The sequence below is a fragment of the Sciurus vulgaris genome (genome assembly GCF_902686455.1).
Source record: "Sciurus vulgaris genome assembly, chromosome: 3".
Classification (NCBI taxonomy): domain Eukaryota; kingdom Metazoa; phylum Chordata; class Mammalia; order Rodentia; family Sciuridae; genus Sciurus; species Sciurus vulgaris.
The window spans coordinates 85,727,952-85,748,190 of NC_136463.1; the positions used below are offsets into that span (position 1 = coordinate 85,727,952).

Consider the following 20,239-nt stretch of genomic DNA (forward strand, 5'->3'; position numbering starts at 1 on the left):
GAAGAGGATGAGAAGCTTTCATTTCACATTTCAGGTAAAACATAAGCATGAATTAAGAAAAATATGGATATAAAGAAACACATTTTCCAGCCCCCTAACAATGGAGAAATTGGCTGGTGTAGCTCTGGTGGCCTGAACTATACACTTTCTTTGATATTCGTTGTACATTTTCTTGCTATTTCTTGTGATTTCCTGGATTCTTCTTTCCATTCTAAGCACCACATGGGACTATGACTAATTGAGTCACTAAATATCTGTACAACTTGACCCAGTATCTTTAAAATATTTCCTCCTTTATAGTATACATTGAAATTAAGGAAGTAAAATGACTAAGACTCAGAATCAGAAATACTAGCTTTAAAATTTTAGTAATCCTCATCTTTGGCACATGGGGATCCACAAGAGCCTTAGTTAGAGGAAATAAAATTGAATGTCCAACTTCTGAAATACATGTGAAATAACTATGAATTAACTCTTAAAAAATGCTAAGTGGGCAAGGTGGCACACAACTGTAATCCCAGGGACTCCAGAGGCTGAGGCAGGAGGATTGTGAGTTCAAAGCCAGCCTCAGCAACTTAGGAAGACCCTAAAGCAAGTTAGAGCGACCCTGTCTTCAAATAAAATACAAATTATTTTAAAAGGCTGAGGATGTGACTCAGTGGTTAAGCAACCCAGGTTCAGTCATAAGACCTCATAATGACAGAGTCTTAATCCTGGCATCCATTTACCCAAAAATGGAACTGTGTGTGGTTGTTAACCCCAAGAATGATATGCAAATATGTGCTTATGTGCTTATTTCTGGTTCCATGACTTGATAAGATACTCAAAGAAAAATATGGCTACCCATAATATTAAAATTCATTTTCCCAACCTGTTATGACCTTGTCAACATTGAAAATAATATGCCCAGAGTATGGAGGACTCATCCTATTCTAACATTCTTTTCACGTAAAAACCAAGGAAACAATCAGAACACACAGAGTGGGTGACATCATGCCATACTTTACATGTAATGATCATGCTCTTACACTCAACACTACTGGTCACTCTGCTTTCTCTGTTAGAAGTGGTTGTCTTTTAGTTGACCTGATAATCAATAGGATAAATTTGTTACGAACGGGTCCTAAAGGACTTAGGTGTCGAATTCAGGTGAGGACTGAATTTATTTTCCCAAATTTAATAACATTGTGCTTTAACCCATATTTTCAAAAGCCCAAATACTTATTTAACAATAGAAACTATTGTTTGGACCAATCTTTGGGAGATACTGGAAATATCTTTGCCCAGTCTTTTAAAATCAACATTTCCAAAAGTTTTCTCCTTTGCATCTGCCACATGCAATGCTAATAGGTATGATGAAGAATGTATTTAACATTTCCAAATTGCATTTTTCCCTGGAATCCTTGAAGGTCAGATATTTTTGTACACATCACACTTTGAAAAGCAGTGCTTTAACTCAAAGATGAGGAAGGCTATATTATCCATCGGCCATTCAGAAAAGTTAAAATTACTTTACTCTTCATAGAGATAAAAATCAATGAAATGCAAGTGTTCTTTTTCTAAATGCATGTCTTCTTAAGTAAAACAAAACAAAACAAAAAAACCCCACAAAAACAACAAACCACTAAATCTTAGAGGCATTTGTCTTCTGGGGACAATGATATAGTTTTTAATAATAAAATTTAAAGATTATAAAGACCTGTACCCTGCATAGGCCATATCCTACTTTCTTCCATGTTAAAGGCATGAAAAAATATCAAGTAAACATTCATGGGTCCTCAAGAGCCAACTGAATTGATCTCTAGTGTTTACTGAGCAACTACAAGTAGATGACATGCCATATGGTATGTAGTCCTCTTAGGAAACTTTGCTAGGATTGGCAACACATCCACAGAATTATTTTCCCCTTTTTGAAATTAGCATGATAAACTTCACATTATGGAATTTTATTATTGAGATAATCCTTAAATGTTTAATATCTCCCTTTTATTATGCATGAAATTTGCAACCTACAGAGATCCTAAAGGCCTGTAAGAAAGTAAAGTCAATGAAAAAACAATTTATTTCTAAAATCAACGGGACTCATCTTCTCATTTTTCCTATTTAGATATATGTTCAATGAATTGTGTTATCTGTGTATCACTATGTATTGCCTATTTATTATCAAGGACAAGTAAAACATCATGAATTTGAAAATTTGTAGCTAGAAATAATTACTATAATTAAAAACACAGTATTTTATAATAGAGGATAATTGCAGTATTTATTCCTACTTTCACATCTGATAGCTGACATGTAAGTTAAAAAAGGTCCCCCAAATGAAAAATGTTGGCAGTAGTATATAGTTTAAAAGTTAATTGTTACTCTGTGATTCAAGAAGAGATGCTCTAGTACTATGATTTTCTATCTTCATTTGTTGTTAGAACCTAACAAATTAAGACCAGGAAGAATTCCATTTCATAACACCAGTGTTGTCACCATCTTTCTACTCCCAAATGAAAATCTTGGCATTTGGAACTATGAAGAGAAAATCATATTTACAGAATGGTCTTTCAGTCTCTGGAGGTGGTTAGTATTTGCTTTATGTGGAAATATTTCCTTCTGTAAGAAATGGCCCCATAGAATACTTTGAGCATGTATTCCAACATATGTCTGACACTCAGCTATATCAAAGAATAGAGCTTCCTTTATTATCAAGAAGTAACCTGACTTAGACAATCCATCTGTGAGCACCACCTTGGTATTGTATTCCTCAAACAAATTATCTAAGCTGTTAAGTAGCTATTTAATAAGAAAAGGCAAATGTCCATGATTAGAGAATATGTTTCTGATAAAACTTTATTGATCTTTACCTACTAGGGAGAAGAAAAAAATGTAAAAGGCATACTTTCAAGTAAATGGATAGAGAATTATAACTTTTTAGGCAATCAAAAACTCAATCAGAATTGGTAGCTCAGATGAGGAAGAAGGATGGCTTTTTCATTACAATATGACAACCTTTTCTGAATAGTTACAAGTGCTTTATAGGTTTAATTTCTAACCAGAACATTTGACCAGTATTTTTCCTTATTCTCTGAAGTTCCCATGTATAATTTCTAAACTAAAAAGAAACTGTGAGAAATAGGACTACAGCAAATGGTATACCCTCATCAAGAAAAATATAATATGTCATAGAGGAGTACCTCCCCTGATTATTGATGACTTGCAAATCAGAGCTATTAAGCCGCTTATAGTAGAGTCTAAATTAATGATAACCTTGGTGTTTTGCAAGTGCATTTGGGAATCTTAGAAAGTGATAAACACTGAAATCAAATTTTCATATGCATGTGCTAGATACACCAGGAACTCTGCATAATCAATACTGGGATAAAAGAAAGACCAGAGTGAAAATGGAGAGAAAATATTTCAACGAGCAAATTTTACAGTTAAGTAAAACTAAGAGAAGTTAACAACTTGTACAATCCTCAGGATCTTTGAACTTGCTTTTCCAGTTGCCTATTTTGCTTCTCCAAGTCTTCACTGATCTCACAATTTTAAATAGTTCACTCATCTAATTCACTTTCACTTTCACTCAATGAACTTTTTAGATAAAAGGCTACACCTTTCCACTTTTTAGTCACTTGTACTCAGATTTAGTTAACATTGTTATTTATTTCATTATGTATTTATTGTCTTCTTGAATCCAACTCATCTATGAGAATATAAGCTTCATGAAGACAGTATTTAGTTATTATATATATATATATAATAAGGACTATATAAGTGCATATGGAAAGTTTCCAAGTGCTATAAAGATATATATGAATATTAAAAAGATCTAAATATATATATATTTATCTTTATGGCACTTGGAAATATTCCTAATACATAAACATTTACAAATTATGAAGAGCTAAAGCATTAACTAAGATTGAATAATGAAATTTTATATGGGAACATGTGAAAAAGAGGGAGGAGTCAAGTCAGATTTCCAGGGATCTAGGATAGATTTATGCAAGTAGAAGAAGACCAAGTTTATGCACAAGTTTTCAATGGTGGTGTCCTGTGGGCAGCTGAAGAAAATAGGCTCAAATTCTGGAGCAGTCAGAACCAGAATTGGTAATATGAGATGGTGGCTGAACATGAGCACCTATCAAAGAAGAATGCATAGTATAAAAACAGCAGACTAGAAAATGCTGGCATTATTGGAAATTCAGAAATCTCTAATGAAATAAGAGAAGTAACCATCAAAACAATGTCAGTCAGAAGCGTCCAGTAGCACTAGAGGACAGAGGAATAGATGAGGCCAGAGTGAGGTGTGGCCAGTTTCATCAAATGATAACAAGAAAGTTAGTGAGAAAAAGGCGGAAAAATAATCTGCATCAGTATCACACATTGGGGCAAACATTTTTTATACATGTTTACGTATATATCTAAAGACTTTACTTGGGAATGTGCTTGATTGGTTTTGTGGTTGTGGTGGTTGTTGTTTTTTTTTTCTTTAAGATTGAAATGTATTTGTGAGGATCTGGATGTCTGTAACCTGACTTAGATGGGCACAAGGACACTGGAGGGGTCAAGCAAGTTCTTGCATACTAGTTGCATGCCCATGGCTGTGATACTTAATTCTGTGATTCAGTTATCTCATCTAAAAAACTGAGAATGTAACATTACATATCATGTAGATTTTATGAGAATTAATAGAGTGATTCACATCTGAAGTCCTTATCACACAATTACTACTCAATACATTTTAGTTACAAAATAGTATTTTTATTATCATCACGGTTCACTCCCATTCTCTAGCACAATGTATCTAAATCACATACGATAAGCCTCAACAGTATCTTGACATAGCTAAAATAAAAATGAAGCTGACTGTTGAAGGCTGGGATCCCAAAACTAATTGACACAGTTTGTACAAACTGAGTAACTCTCCAAATTCATCTAAATCACAATTCATTGACTATAAGTGGGTCTGAATAATTTAGAATAGTACATAATTTCACAAGTCCTGTATTAGAGTGGAAAGATCTCCAATTTTTTGAAATGATCAATTTAATGACTAAAACTAATTTCATATATCCCTCACCTACATTTAATTAATACTTATAATATTACTTCTTTCTAAATGAACCATCAAACTCAATTCTCTAATATAATCCTCCATTTTAATTCCCTCTGGGAAGAGAAAGGAATACAATCCAAAATGAAATGTCCAATTCCAAGTTAATTAATTGAGCTCTCCATTTTTCCAAAATATTATATTTGGCATTAAGTTTTTTAGTCTCCATAAATAATTGCCCTGATATTAAACAGATATGACTTCTCAATTTGAAGCCATGATTTGTAGTTTTTAACATAAAATTAATATTTTCACATTTATCAATATTTTGAAATTTATTGCTTCACCTTTTTATTAAACAGTATCCCCGATTGAGTTTATGCTTTCATAAAAAACCCAGGTACCTGATAATACATTTATTTTGTAACAACACCAGCAAAGTTTGTATTTGTGTAGTTTGTGGTGCCATGCATGATATAGTCCATTACTCTCTCCTTGTCTAGAATTTATTATTAGTCAATCAAGTTACTAAATAATATTCTTTTTTGGAGGGAACATTCAAAACATAATTTTATACAGATAGAACAGTAGTCTGACATGAAAATAAAATTGAATTAATAGAGCTCTTTGCCTGTAAAGTTTCAAGTTTTATCAAAATGTAATCAATGTTATAACTTTGGTCCTATTAAATCTTTGTTTACTTTTACATTACTTTTTGGTAGTTTTTATAAAATTAAATACTTCCTAAAATTATTTAAATTAGTGGATGTCTTTGTTAAGTGAAATGAAATACTTAACATTTTACTTTTATTTTTTAACATTAGTTATTTAATTTTATTTTTTCTGATACTGAGATGTTCTTCAATCCTCCTTAAAATTTCTACTTATTCCTAATTTTCTTCATTTTTTTTTTTTCTTTTTGGATTTTCCCTTTATCCTGGTGACTCAATCATTTTTTGAACACTTGTAGATGCAATAGATTCTTCTCTCTTTTTGGCATCAGCGATAACTCTGAAATCATCTGTCTAGAGTAGGGATGAAGAATACAAGAAATCTCCAGAAGGGAAAACCAAATAAAGGAGGGTGTGTTGTTTGAAAATAAAATATCTGTTCCCTCAATATTTGACTTCAGTTCCCAACTGGATTTTTTCTCTTGGGTTTGCTTATTCATTTTTTTATTTTTTAATTTTTTATTTCTGGCAGTAGTGGGTATTGAAATCTAGGGCCCCACTCATGCTAGGGAAGTGCTTGCCACTGAGCTACATCCCCAGCCCATGTATCCTATCTTCTAAAGAATTCTTGAATATAGACTTACATACTTGTTCATCTGAAGAGCACTAAGCACAGGAAAAGTATATTGGCTAGTCAGGTGAAACACTTAGATGAAAAAACATTGTGTTGGTGAAGATTCCAGAATTAAAGCAGGTATCATGCAAGCCTTGTGGCTCACATCAAGATAGCCCTCCTCCCTCCAAAAATATACACATGGGGGGTGCAAATACTGTGCAATTATGTGCCCTTATTTTAATAATTTTAAATGCATTTATTTTCTGATTTGCTACTATGCATATATAATTACTTGTACAAAAGGAGGTGAAAAATAAGAATTATGGGGAATTTTAGTGCTACATGACCAGTCCACATAATAGTTTAAGATTTATTATTCATGAAAATATTACATCATATTAACATGTACCCAGGATTCCACACTACCAAGGTTTAATATCTCAGATATGGTCTCCGACAAAGATACGACTTTTCTCCTGACTTTGTGGGAATTCAGAAACTTATCCCTCTGATTACCGAGTGCCTTTAAGAAAAGCATCTACCCTTACCCAGTGCCAATTTTTCCTCTATAAAATTGTGCAATTCAGAGAAAATTTTCAGCTATAGTCATACTACTCTTGGATTATGAAACATTTGAAAACGTTAATGGTAATTAATGCAACCCCAATAACTGAGCATTCGGGAGTTAATGTGCAGACCCTGAAATGTGCATACAGAACCACTCAAGGAAGAACCACCCCACCTAACATGCTACCCAAAACTTGTTGAATCATAAACTGGGAATTAATTGCTAAAGTTATTTCCAATTTTAAAATTGCATAAGGGGTAAGTTTTAAAGGTCATTACACTGTGGTAGACTGTTCAGTCATTTGCTCACAGTTTTGACTCTCACCCTTAGCGTGTCCTCTGCATTTCACCAGAAAACTGCAGTGTTGCTCTGCTCCAGTTCTCTCAAAACTGTGCTTGGTCAGGAAGTCATTTCCTAAAACATCTCACTCCAGTAAGAATGGCAATTATCAAGAATACAAGTAACAATGAATGCTCGCAAGGATGTGGGGGGAAAGGTACATTCATACATTGCTGGTGGGATTAAAAATTGGAGCAACCACTCTGGAAAGCAGTATGAAGATTCCTCAGAAAACATGGAATGGAACCACCACTTGACCCAGTTATCCCACTCCCCAGCATATACCCAAAGAACGTAAAATCAGCATACTACAGTGATGCAGCCACATCAAGTTTTATAGCAGCTCAACTCACAATACCTAAACTAAGGAACCAACCTAGGTGCCCTTTAACAGAACAGATGAATGGCTAAAGAAAATATGGTATATATATATATATATACACAATGGAATATTACTCAGCCATAAAAAAGAATGAAATTATGGCATTTGCCAGTAAATGGATGGAACTAGAGAATATCATATGTGAAATAAGCCAATTCCCCAAAACCAAAAGCTGAATGTTTTCTCTGATATGCAGATGCTACTTCACAATAAGGGGGGTGGGTTTGAAAAGAATAGAAATACTTTGGATTAGACAAAGGGGAATGAAGAAAAGAGAGAGGGAGTGGGAATAGGAAAGATAGTAGAATGAATTGGACTTTCCTACATGCATGTGATTACATGAGCGATGTAATTATACATCATATGCCACTAGAAGAATGAGAAGTTATACCCCATATATGCATAATATGTCAAAACATTCTACTTTCACATAAAACTAATAAGATCAAATAAAAGATATATAAAATAAATAAGTATTGATAATATTTGGTGATAGCAAGAACATGCTAGGAATAGTAACTCTCTTACACCTATGTCTAATAGAAAAGTGAGTAATTATGACCATTTTGGAAGGTATTCTAGTAGCAACTAGCAAAATATTGAAACGTACAGACTTTGAGCTGCCAACACCTCTTCCAGATATGTATCCTAATGTATTATTCCCACAAGTCAGTCCTGGTTTTTGCCTGAGGATATCCGCTACAGTTGATATTATCACAAAAGGAAAAGCAAATGTTAGCCAGCATTCATATACAGAAAAACTGAAATAGAGCATGCGTTTATACTTCCTAATGTATTGGCAAGAAAAGTCATACTTGATGTGCTATTGTTGTTGCTGATATCAAAAGAGATGCAAAGTATTGTCTTACATGATGCAAGTTTTATTCTAATTTTTTTTCTTTTTTTCAGTGTTGAGGATTGAACCCAGAGCCTTGTGCTTGTGAAGCAAGCACTCTACCAACTGAGCTATACCCCCATCCCTGCAAGTTTTATTCGAAAACAGTTGAATGAAGGGGCTACATATGTTTGCATTCATAGAATTCAGAGAATTTCTTACTCTCATATAATGTCAGCTCTTCCTCTGAATTCTACCCAACCTAGTTTATGAAAATTTTCTGAACAACAAACTACAATTAAACATTTAATTCAACAGGCACTTGTCTATCAAACCAAAATACTTCATTTTTTTCAAATAATGATTATGGTTATTCTAGTGTATTTATCACATGTTATAAGCCATACTCGTAAGTGTTAAGATAACAGAGAACATAGTTTTTAAAATGTCTTCCATCTGAAGAAAGCCTGTAAAAAGCTTAAAATTGTGTGTGTGAGTTCGCATGTACAGTCATAAGACAAAATTATAATCAATCTGGTTTAAAGACTGAAAAAAAGTGCTTGGTATTTAATATTGCTGGATATGTTTTAAATCAGAGACTGAGCCCTCCATCCTTCTTCGTCCTGTGAGCAGGCATGGGGTGGGGGTCACTCTGACGTGCTGTTTCCCAGAGCTCATCAGGGGAAACAGATTCCCATTGCCCACAATGCTAACATGCTGAACAATATATCTTTTAGGGTGTCTTTCCTTCCCTGCCCCACTTTCTCACTAGGGTTTCTTCGGATCACTTCTAACATAATCTACTCACATTCAATTCCATGCCTTCAGGTTTGTTTTTGTGGGAATGCAAACTGAGACAGTAACACATTGACTCTAAGGGTAAAGACTTCAAGAAGAAATATATCTTAGTGGTTTATTTGTTCAGGCTGTCAGGAAAGGATTCACTAAAGATAAGGCTTGTGTTGGGAAACTGAAGAAAAAAAGAGAACATTGGAGGAATGAGTATGATATGTGCAGCAACCTTTCTGAAACACAGTGAATATTTCACAACATGGAGAGACAGTGGTTACATAGGCAAACAAGTTGGTAGCATCTAGTCAGGAAGAATGCATGGACGTGAAGACACAAAATGTAGGACACAATAATATAAACGTTTGTATATAATTTTATGACTTCAGCTTTTATAAATGAGAAACCAAAGATTATCTACACCAATGTTAGCCTTCAAATAATTCCTGCATGAAGCATTGGACTATTCTGAACTCCATTATGCATATGTGACTTTTACCTGGTCCACCACCAAATAAAAAATAACAAGAACTTTGGATAAATGGAAGGATTGCCTTTCTACCTATATAAAAATAGCATCCAAACATCTGTCTTTCCTAGAAATCACTTCAGCAGCAAGTCATAGAAAAGAAACAATATACATTATGGAAATGTAATTCTTGAGCTCTTGGCTAAATATGCATTCTCTCTGCAGCAAAGAATAAAAGTCATGAAGCAGCCATGGTTACCATCATTAAACAAAGAAACATATGCTATGATTTATGTCCCATCTTACATGTTTGATTTATCAAACTTGCTTAGTGGTAAGATTATTCCTAAAATTGCCAGTTGTGATACTTTTATTGTGATTGAATGGAAAGTGACAGAATTAGCAAATGAAAAAAGGCTGCCTATGTTCAGCATTTTCAATGAATCTAACTTTACTTGGTATACCCATATCTCCATTTTATAATTTTATGTAATATTATGTGTATAATATATATGCACATATATACATATATAATATCAACATATACAGTTCTAATGAGAGAAGTATGATTATTCCCATTTTACAGATAAGGAAATTAAGGTTCAGAGATATTAAGCAAATTGTTTAGGATCACAATAAAAAGTGCAAGAAATGAGAGTTCAACTCAGATCTTTTCTCCCTGCCTACACCTGCTTTCTCACTTACTATATTCTAGAAGATTGAGATATATTCTAATCCAATATACTGATGAAATAAATATATAAATAAAATGATGGTTATGATGGTACATTTTCCTGTGGATTTCATAGAAAAAGTAGGACATTAGGCTTGGGGTCAGATAGCCAAAGTATTTTATAAAACAGTCCCATGAATATCTGATTAGAAACTCACAGGATAATCATTACACTCAAATTAAGCACTACTATATTCTAATCAAAGGCTGAAATTCAGAATTCTAGAATGGCTTTCCATCTTTGACCCCAGGAGTGTGTGTATGGGGCTGGAGGTGAATGGCAGGGTTGCTGAAAAATAGTTACCAAATGCTTATAGATCATGTTTGGACTCTTTTAGGTTTTCAAATATAAATTTGGTCATATGAAGAAGTTAGGCCAAGCCACATAGCTGTGGGGATAAAGAAATATGGATTTTGGTTGGACACATGTCCTACTATCAGTGCATGTTCCTGATGAGGGCCACAGGGAGTGCCACAGGCAAGCGTTGTTTTACTTTGATCTTATCCACTATGGTTTAGATATGAGGTGTTCTCCAAAAGCTCATGTGTGAGACAGTGCGGGAAAGTTTAGAATTGAAATGACTGGGTTGTGAGAGCCTTAATGTAAACATTAATCCACTTGAATGGATTAACTGGATGGTAGGGTATGTCTGGAGGAGGTGGGTCACCAAAGGCATGCTTTTGGGGGTATATGTTTTATCCCTAGTGAGCTCTCTCTGCTTTCTGACCATCTTATCTGAGATGCTTTCCTCTGCCACAACCTTATACCAAAATGTTCTGCCTCATCTGGGGTCCAAGGCAATGGAGTTGGTCATCTGTAGATTGAGACCTCTAAAGCTGTGTCACTTAATAAACTTTTCTTCCTCTAAAATTGTTCTTGTCATATCTTTTGGTTATGTTAGCAAAAAAAAAAAAAAAAAAAAAGCTAACTAAAACACTGTCATATATCTCATGTGCTTAGAAATACTTTGAAATACTTTTAGAATAGTTACATTTTTCCCATTAATAACCATAAATCTAATGTAGGCAAAAATACCAAACTGAGAGTTAGGACATGAATATTCTTTCTAGAGAATTCTCCTTAACTTTGTATTCAAACTTGAACAGTGTCAGGATTTCCAGAGTTTATAGAAGTCATCTGGTTTAGTGCTCCCATTTCACAGATGAAAGAGTGAGAGACAGATGGAGAGTCCCCAAAGTAAAGTGATGCAAGGCAACCTTATGAAGGTGTACCTCAGTTGGAACAGGGAGTCTCACTTCAAGACTAGTGCTTTTCAAATATTTGTGAACTTCTTCCCCTTCAGGATGGGGCTTCAGCAACATGTTTCAAGTTTAAATTCTAAAAGTGAAAAATTCCATATTTTCATAGAATTAAGTAATTTATAATAGATTAAATAAAGCATGAGAGAATTTGCCAACCACAAATGTAAATAAATATGTGTGTTTATAAATATAAATATACATATAGATATTTAAGAAGTTAGAAAGTCATATTTTTTATAAAGGAGTGTCATTGAAGAAGAAATGCATAGATCAATTTTGCATCCAAATCCTAGGATATGCATAAATTCTGTCATCAATGGGGCTGTGGGGGGAGGAAAATAATGTTTCAGAATCAGGCATTGCAAGGAATGTTGACAACACCATAATTACTGTGTCGCTGGAGTAGGCTTCCCTCAGATGCTGTATTTCATTCCCTTGAAGATATTAATTTACTTTTTGAAATGTTCATTGCTTAGATTAAGATTGGGTTTTTGAAATGTGTTCGCAAATAATTTATGCAGGAGAAAAATATGCTCTTCCCCTGAAAATATGCTCTTCCCCTGAAGTGCAGAATACTAATTTGAAAATGATTTATTTTCTATAATCATTTTACATTTCGCTCCCCGACTGAAAAGTTAGGATCTCAGTAATTTTTTTCCTCTTTCATTTCCTGCATGAGGGTTTTTTATGCACTACAATTCAAGAATATTAGTTACACAATCCAGATTTTATTAAAATTCTATTTCCTTTTTACAGTGAGAATGCAAGTTATATCGATCTGATATAATATAGATATGTAGGGAAAAGACCTATGTCTTAAGATACCAATTTCTAGCCATTATCAAGTGGGAAGACTAATTTCCTGAAATGCCTAGGAATATCAATGTTCTACTGAGCCAGATTCTTTCTAAAAATATTCATTCTGACCACTATTTTTTTTTTTTTGCTCTGTTAGTTTTTTCTCTAAAATTTTATTTAGTACTTGCAGTTTTGCAAGTTAATTTCTTTTAAAGAAATTAATACAAAACAGATAAGACTGTAACTTACTCCTGATTGGACATGGGAGTGGTATTGAAGAGCAAATAAACAAAATTTAAAGGAGGCCTATAGTTTACTCTTGGGTAACCCAAGATTTCTTTCACTAATAACAAAGCAAACAAATGAAGCAATTACATATGCAACAGCCTTTCAGGAGGAGGTCCACAGACAAGTAGTTCCATTCAAATGGATAATTATTAAACATGTTCTTTTTAAACTCCTGAGGTCTCTGCCCATGTAGCTCCTTGTCAACTGTGTTAGGAGTGAAGACTGGGTCCAGCATTAACTCCATGTTCAATACACGCACACCCAGCTTTCCTGTGGGAGCTTACAAGGTGGACCCCTTGATCCTCTCCTTGTAATGTGCTTATCTATGTCAAGTCCTGTCCCATTACAAAGAGGGTTGATGTCAGTACAAAACTGCAAATTGTGAAAGTAACAATTGGTGTCTTCTAAGGCTAGTCTCAGGAGAGATATCCCTGGTTCACAGAGATATCTCAGACATCAATTACATTGTTTTACTTGATGCAGTTTTGGTTTCAATAAAGGTAACTCCTTTTTTCTAAAATTTTTTCTCTGTATTTTATGCAATGACAATTATTTTATAATCAAAATCTTCAAACAGTTTGGAAATGTTACAAGAATCTGGTATTCCATAATTTTATTAATTTGTTTTAAAAAGTATATTGAACATGGGCCTAGTCCTGTATGTGCTTCCCACGCTTTTTTAATTTTGTCAAGATCAGTTACTTTGTGGTCCTAATAAGTGTCCTAGGTTGGTTTCTGGACACCAGGGTTGTTTCTTTTCTTTGTAATTTCCATACATTTTTTTTTCCACTGCAACATCGTGTCTAGAATTTTCCCGAATGGTGTTTGAGATTGCAGATATCTGAAAATATCTTCATTCTGACATCATGCTCTATCGGCATGGATCACTAGCCTGGGAATAAATCTCCCTCAGTAGTTTTAAAAATTCTTCTCCAATGTTTTCTAATGTTTATCAAAAATAATCATTGAGATGATCCTTGTGATATTCAGTCCTCTATGCTGTGAAATCTCTCGTTTCTTCTCTGGGAAGTTTTGGGAACTTATCATTACCTTCCATGTTTTGGGTCTTCATACTGACATGCCCTGGTATGAATCTGTTTTCTTTGTTCATCTATTGCTCATAATGTATCCTTGTACTATAGAAGATTTTTTCCCCTACTTTTATTGCTTTCTTTCTACAACTCCTATTGATCTCCATAAAGTAGCCTCCAATTTTCCTTTTTATAATATGTACTAAAGTGTTTCAATTCTTTTCCCATGTCTTCAACTTTATCTGATAAAATTGGAGTTGGTTGTGCATTCCTTTTTATAGCACCTCATCATCAACACAATAATTTCTAAGTGGATTTTGATGACATTTTTCTTCTTATGCTCCCCACTTTCCTCTTCTACTTGTTTGGTTTTCTTACTATCATTTCCATTATATTAGAAGTTTTTCTCAGGAACCTGTTCATTGCTGAATAGCCATTCACATTTAAAAGAAAGAGACTCTGAAGTCTTACTGGAATGTCTTATCATAGACACATTTTGAGGAATGATGATACTGTGGTGTCCAGACAGTCCCAACTTATTTGGGATAACTGTGACATTATCTGCACATCTTTTTCTTTGGGTTTCTCCATTTTCAGATAAAAACCTTCCAATTTTCTTCAAGATAGAGTATAGCTAGCAGACAGTGATTTGTATCTTAGCTGGGGAAAGGAGTTGGTGATGCCCTATTATTAAGGATAAAGAATTTTTCCCTGTTTTGTAAGTCCTTCAACTAACTTGAGGCTTCCAAGGCCATAATTACAAATGAGATTTTATTCTGCCACATTTAATTAGAAGTCTAAACTACTCCATTTGTGAATATTTTAATTTTATTTCTTCACAATAGCTACAATATAATATGTTGAATTTAATTTAATCCCTTCATGATTTCTGCATAGTGATTCTGGGTCTGTTTCCTAGGTGTTCTGGTTTGTATCTTAAATCTCCTCCAAAAGCTCATGCATAGAAAGTTGGGTCCCCAGTGCAGCATTATTCAAAGGTAGGGACTTTGGCAGACAATTGGGTTGTGAGTTCTCTGAACCCTTCAATGGCTTAAATAATTTAATGGGATATTGGGAGGTGGTGGGGATTATAGGAAATAGGACCTAGTTGGAGGAAGTAGATCCTTGAATATACACTTGATGGATCTATTTTGTTCCTGGACCTTTCTTTTTGTCTGCTTCCTAGCTGTCATGAGATGAGCAACTTTGCTCTACCACATGCTAGTTACCATAATATTATGACCCCTGCAGACCCAGAAACAATGGAGCCAAGTGACCATAAGCTGAAACTTCTGAAACCCTGAGCCAAAATAAATCATTCCTCTTTTAAGTTGATTTTCTTAGTAATTCTGTCACAGTGATGGGAAGCTGACTAATGTGTTAGGATATAATATATGCTATATCCCCCCAGGTTCCAACTTTTATATATTATACCTGCTCAATTTTTTCTCAAATACTATATATCAGACACCAAGAACACATATTGTGGGTCACATACTGTATAAGGAATAGGTTGAACATGTACTACTAAATAAAGCAGTTGTTGTGTAGAGATAATAGTCAAATGGAAAATAAATCACCCTAAACAAGTCCAGAAACAAAATGAAAATGTTAAATTTTAACAAATGTTTAAAACATAAGAAAGGTAGAATGCAAAACAACAATTTTCTCTTTTTGTTTTATTACCTATTTCTAAAAACGCTAACTTAAATTACTTTAGTGTTTTAAACAGCAGCATAATGCTAATGGCTCATATTGTGCTAAAGATAATCAACTAAAATGCTCATGTGTAGATGTTCAGAGAGGGTTTTGCTGAGGGTGAGGATGAACGACACCTACCCTACCTAGCCTTATCCAGTGCACTTACTCAGGCATTGGAGATCGAGCTCTGAAGGCAAGGATCTAATTTTATTTAGGGTTGCACAGGACATATATAGACACATTATCTGATCAGGTTAACAAGCTTGCTAAAGTATAACAGAGTCAGCCTATAGGTGAACTATATGTCAAGGGTCCAGGGAGTGTAAACAAACCAAGCATGCCTAAGCAATTCTGCCCAGCAACAGGTCTGAGACAAAGGACTGGGGGAATAGCAAGCTCCAGCACACAGCATGAGGCGAGGCAAGGCAGTGAGGGAGAGCTCACATCACAGCTTTTTGTGATGCATATCAGAACAAGGCCTCCCTTCAGTTCAAACTCAGCCTCAACAGCTACAAAGACCTTCATTCCATGGCGAGTCTTTACCATTACCTCAGTTTCTCTGTTCAGACTGTTTGGCTTACTTAGATTGTGGTGTCAGTGACTGCTGTCAGATAAGCTTGAGGAATGTTCCCTACACTCATGTATCTTTTTATATAAGCAGTTGTTAAAAATCAACTCCCCTACATATCTGTGTAGGAATGTGTGCTTTCATATGTATGTTTTTACTAAATGTGGGCTTTTATATCTATTTACATGGTTTCCTCTTCTGAGGAAACATCTAATTTTCTTTATATTATTGAGACATATTTTAATTAAATTTACATTATTTTCTAAATACATTACTAAGTCTACCATAGCTATCCCATCTCCAAAAGGGATAAGTATGGCATCATTGATAAGACAAAAGAGATCAGGGAAAAGTCATGAAATTATTTCATCCAGACTGTCATTGACTTTAGACTTGATTGTCATTAGACTTTAGTTTTTGAATTTTCTGCAAATCTGGTTTTCTTTCTTAGAACCTTCTTCCTCCCTGCTTTTTGATCGTTTGGAAGTATAGATTACTTCAGAGCAATCCCAACCTGTAACTGACTGTCAAGGGCTCTTGGTTGCATTTGACTAGTTCTAATTACAACAGGAGAAAGAAGACACAAGCTCTTGTTGCTTTTTTTGCTTGTCATTTTTGCCATTTATCACCTAAAGTAGCAAAAGATTTGTTATGGGATAACCAAATAGGAACGTTATTTCCTATTTTTATTCTTGAAGTGCTTATATCAGTCTCTAATCAGGTAAAAGGACAACTTCTGGAGAAAGAGTCCAGAAAATCAGCACCAGCATTCAAATCTGTGTATGTTATGTTGACTTTTTGATTTTTGTTATAGCAAGAATGAGCCTCAGAAGAGATGGTGCCTCTTTCCTCACACTTGAAGAGTATCCTTTCAGGATCCTAGGCTCATTTGAACTTAGTCTTTTGAAGACTTTGAGAGGCCTTCAGCTGAGTGTTTATAAGCAGCTGTGATCTAATGCTGGATTCCACAATCTGGCTCTCAAGAGGAAAGTGAGAAGAAAAATTCAAAAAAAACTAATCAGTACTCAATGGCAAGCCAGCTATGCAGGATAAAGTGGACAAAAAACATCAGAATACATTTTGGCCTAAAATTATTTTAAATAGTGCTACTTTGTTTAGTTTGGTTTTATCTTCTAAACTCATAGTTTAATCTATTCCTTTAAAAAAACTCATGCTTGAAATATTATTACAAACTTCTTTTAATGATACTACTTGCTTTGCAATTTCAAAACAAACTCAAAGAGGTAAAATCACATTTGATAAGTGAAGTTCTAACACTTCAGTTTCCCCTGTAGAATTTTAAAACAGGTTTTTCTTTCAAGAATTTGATTGTTGCAATGCCAACAATCCCAGTGTGTGCCTACAATCCCAGTGACTTGCAAGGTGAGGCATGAGGATAGCAAGTTCAAGGCTCAACTCAGAGTCTTCCTGACATCATATCTCACATCAAAAAATAAAAAGGGTTAGGGAGATAGTTAAGTGGTTAAGTACCACTGGTTCAATTGCCAGTAGGAAAAAAAAAAAAAAAATTAAGATTGCACCTTCAATTCTTGTCAGGGTTTAAAAACTAAAGGTTATTGAAAACTTTAATAGACAATAAAAATTTTAATTTTGTGAGCCCAAATCAATAGCAATACTTTAAATAGTAACAATAATAAATTAATAAACATTCATGTATTTACTAATTTCTATATCGGTTTAAATTTTGGCTAAAGAAATCTTCATTTGAAAATTAAAGAATCCTACATCAGGAATTTTAGAGCTTCAATATCAAGCAATACATAAAATGAAAATACTAAACTTTGAAATGATGATATGTGCATTTGAATCTTCACTTAAATTTTGATCAGATGCTTGTCAGAGTTTAGTTGCCAATCCTACAAAAAATGCATAATATTTTCCATTCATAGTGATGCTGAGAAAGTGATGAGAAAATTACCCTATCACAAAATAGGTGCTCTATAAATGTTCAGTTTAAGACGCACAACAAAATTACATTTTCTAAAATTACTTAGTATAATTTACTTGCTTTGATAAAAAAATGGAAATGTTCTTGGTAGGAACAGGTCACAATTTGACAGTAGGTAATACGTTAGCATTACTATAACAAAATAACTGAGATAACTAGTTTATAAAGAGAAAAGGTTTAATGTGGTTTACAATTTTAGAGGTTACATTCTAAGAACAAGTGAATCTATTGCTTTTAGGCCTCTAGTTAGTATGGCAGATGGCAATATTTGAGAGGCTATGGTGAATAAACTGCTCACAGACCCAGAAGGGAAAAAATGAAAAAAATAAAAATAAAAAAACAAGAGGTAGAAGCCAGGTACTCACAAATTCCCATTGAGGGCATGCCTCCAGTGACCACAGGTCCTTCCATTAGACTCCACTTCCCAATGGTTCCATGCCTCCCAATTTTCCCTGGCAACCAAATTTTTAATACATGGGCCCCTGAATACATTCAGGATCAAAACTATTGTAGGTAAAAATGTTCCTCAGGTTGGTTTTATTATCCCTCTTCTTTCTTTCTACTCTGCTTATCTGTTTATTCATTGAAAAAATCAGATAAAGCTCAAATTCTCTAGATCTTACTGTTAAATTTTAGAGGAAAATGTTTATCTGCTTAGCATGGACAGAACCAGATATGAGAAGACTGTAAATCATGCAGAACTATAAAAATGTTTACCAAAAGAAGGTAATAAATAGTTTTTGAAAAATCCAGGGAAACTACATAAGGTGATAGAAGAGTTTAGCATACTGACTTTCCTGCTCAGAAATTGTGTCTTAGAAAAATTAGGAGGTAATCTCTCTTCTTATCTTCAAAATGAGAGAAACAATGCAATGCTTCTTACCAGCATTAAATTATATAAACTGTGGCATCCCAGGCACTGAATACAATCAACACACATATGCTAATAATTCACTGAAATGGGCCATTTCTGAATTTCTTTATGACCTACTCCTGAAGAAGAGGTGGATATTGGAGACTACTATTCTTTGTAAATTTATTACCATCTACCCATCTGCATATTATCTTCTGAAATCCTGAAAATTTCTGTCAAACTATTCTTAAGCATCAAGTTATTGAAACATTAGTAGCAGATCCTGAAGTCATTATTAAGTAATAATAGGCATTTAGAAACTTGGAATAAATGCAATTTAAAAAATAATAATTAATGCCAGGTAATTAATCATTCTTGAACTTTTAGGGTAAATGTGAGAGAAAAAAATTGGATTCTCTAGGATTTTAAATGACTGTAATATTCTTAGGAACTTTTACAATATGGTAGGAAAGAGGTGATTACTTTTTTATCAAAAAACAAATGATGTGGTGAAAAGTAAAGTGGGTCATCGTAGTGATATTGGTGGATTGCATGAAAGCAAGGTAATGGTAAGAAGACCTATGCAGAGGAAGGATCATGCAATGAAAAAGACGTGGACTTAGGTTATGATACTGAAGGTGAAGGAGGTAGGATAAATCTGAGTGATGTTTCCTTAAAACAAAGAGAGAACATAGTGAATCATAATAGCCACCACCCTGAAAGAACAGAGCTACTATGGCTGACCAGCTCAGTCTTAGCACTGTTCTTCTGTACTGAGTTGCCAAATAGTTAAGGTTGAAAGAGTTCATGTGAGGTCTTCAAAGACGTGACGGTGTAAGAACTGCAGTTAGGCAGACTGATTTTAAATCAGAAGTTAGGTATATTCTTAAGTAAGGAATTCTAAGACACATTATTTTCAGACTGATGACCAGGAGACTAAAGTTTCTGAGAGCTATGCTGAGAAGACTAAACAGTAGTCTAGCTCTAAAGACAGTAAGCCCTGCCCTTGCAAGAGGGTGACATTGAGAGTCTGCTGCTACAACCTGACTTAAAACTTGCAGTCTTGTCACAGGACACCCATTTGCTGAAGAGGGGATCTGGACATACTGAAAGATTGCACTGCCTCAAAATCTATCTTCAGATAAAATAGCTAGGAGGGACGTTTATTCAGATTACAGCTGGTCTCCTGTTGGTGTTTTCTCCATTAACCTAAACTACATTTACCTCTCTACTTTTATAAAGTAAATCTTTATAATGCATGTTCTTATTCAGCATTCAGTTGAAATTGATGCCTTCCTTAAGAAGTAAACACATAGGGGTTT

The 20,239-nt window shown here is 34.3% G+C and overlaps 1 protein-coding gene across 2 annotated transcripts in view; it reads right to left on the reverse strand.

The window, feature by feature from the left end:
- The window catches only part of DPP10 (dipeptidyl peptidase like 10), a 616,119-nt gene that overhangs the window by 191,646 nt on the left and 404,234 nt on the right, over positions 1-20,239 (reverse strand). The gene's annotated exons all lie outside the window — the stretch shown is intronic.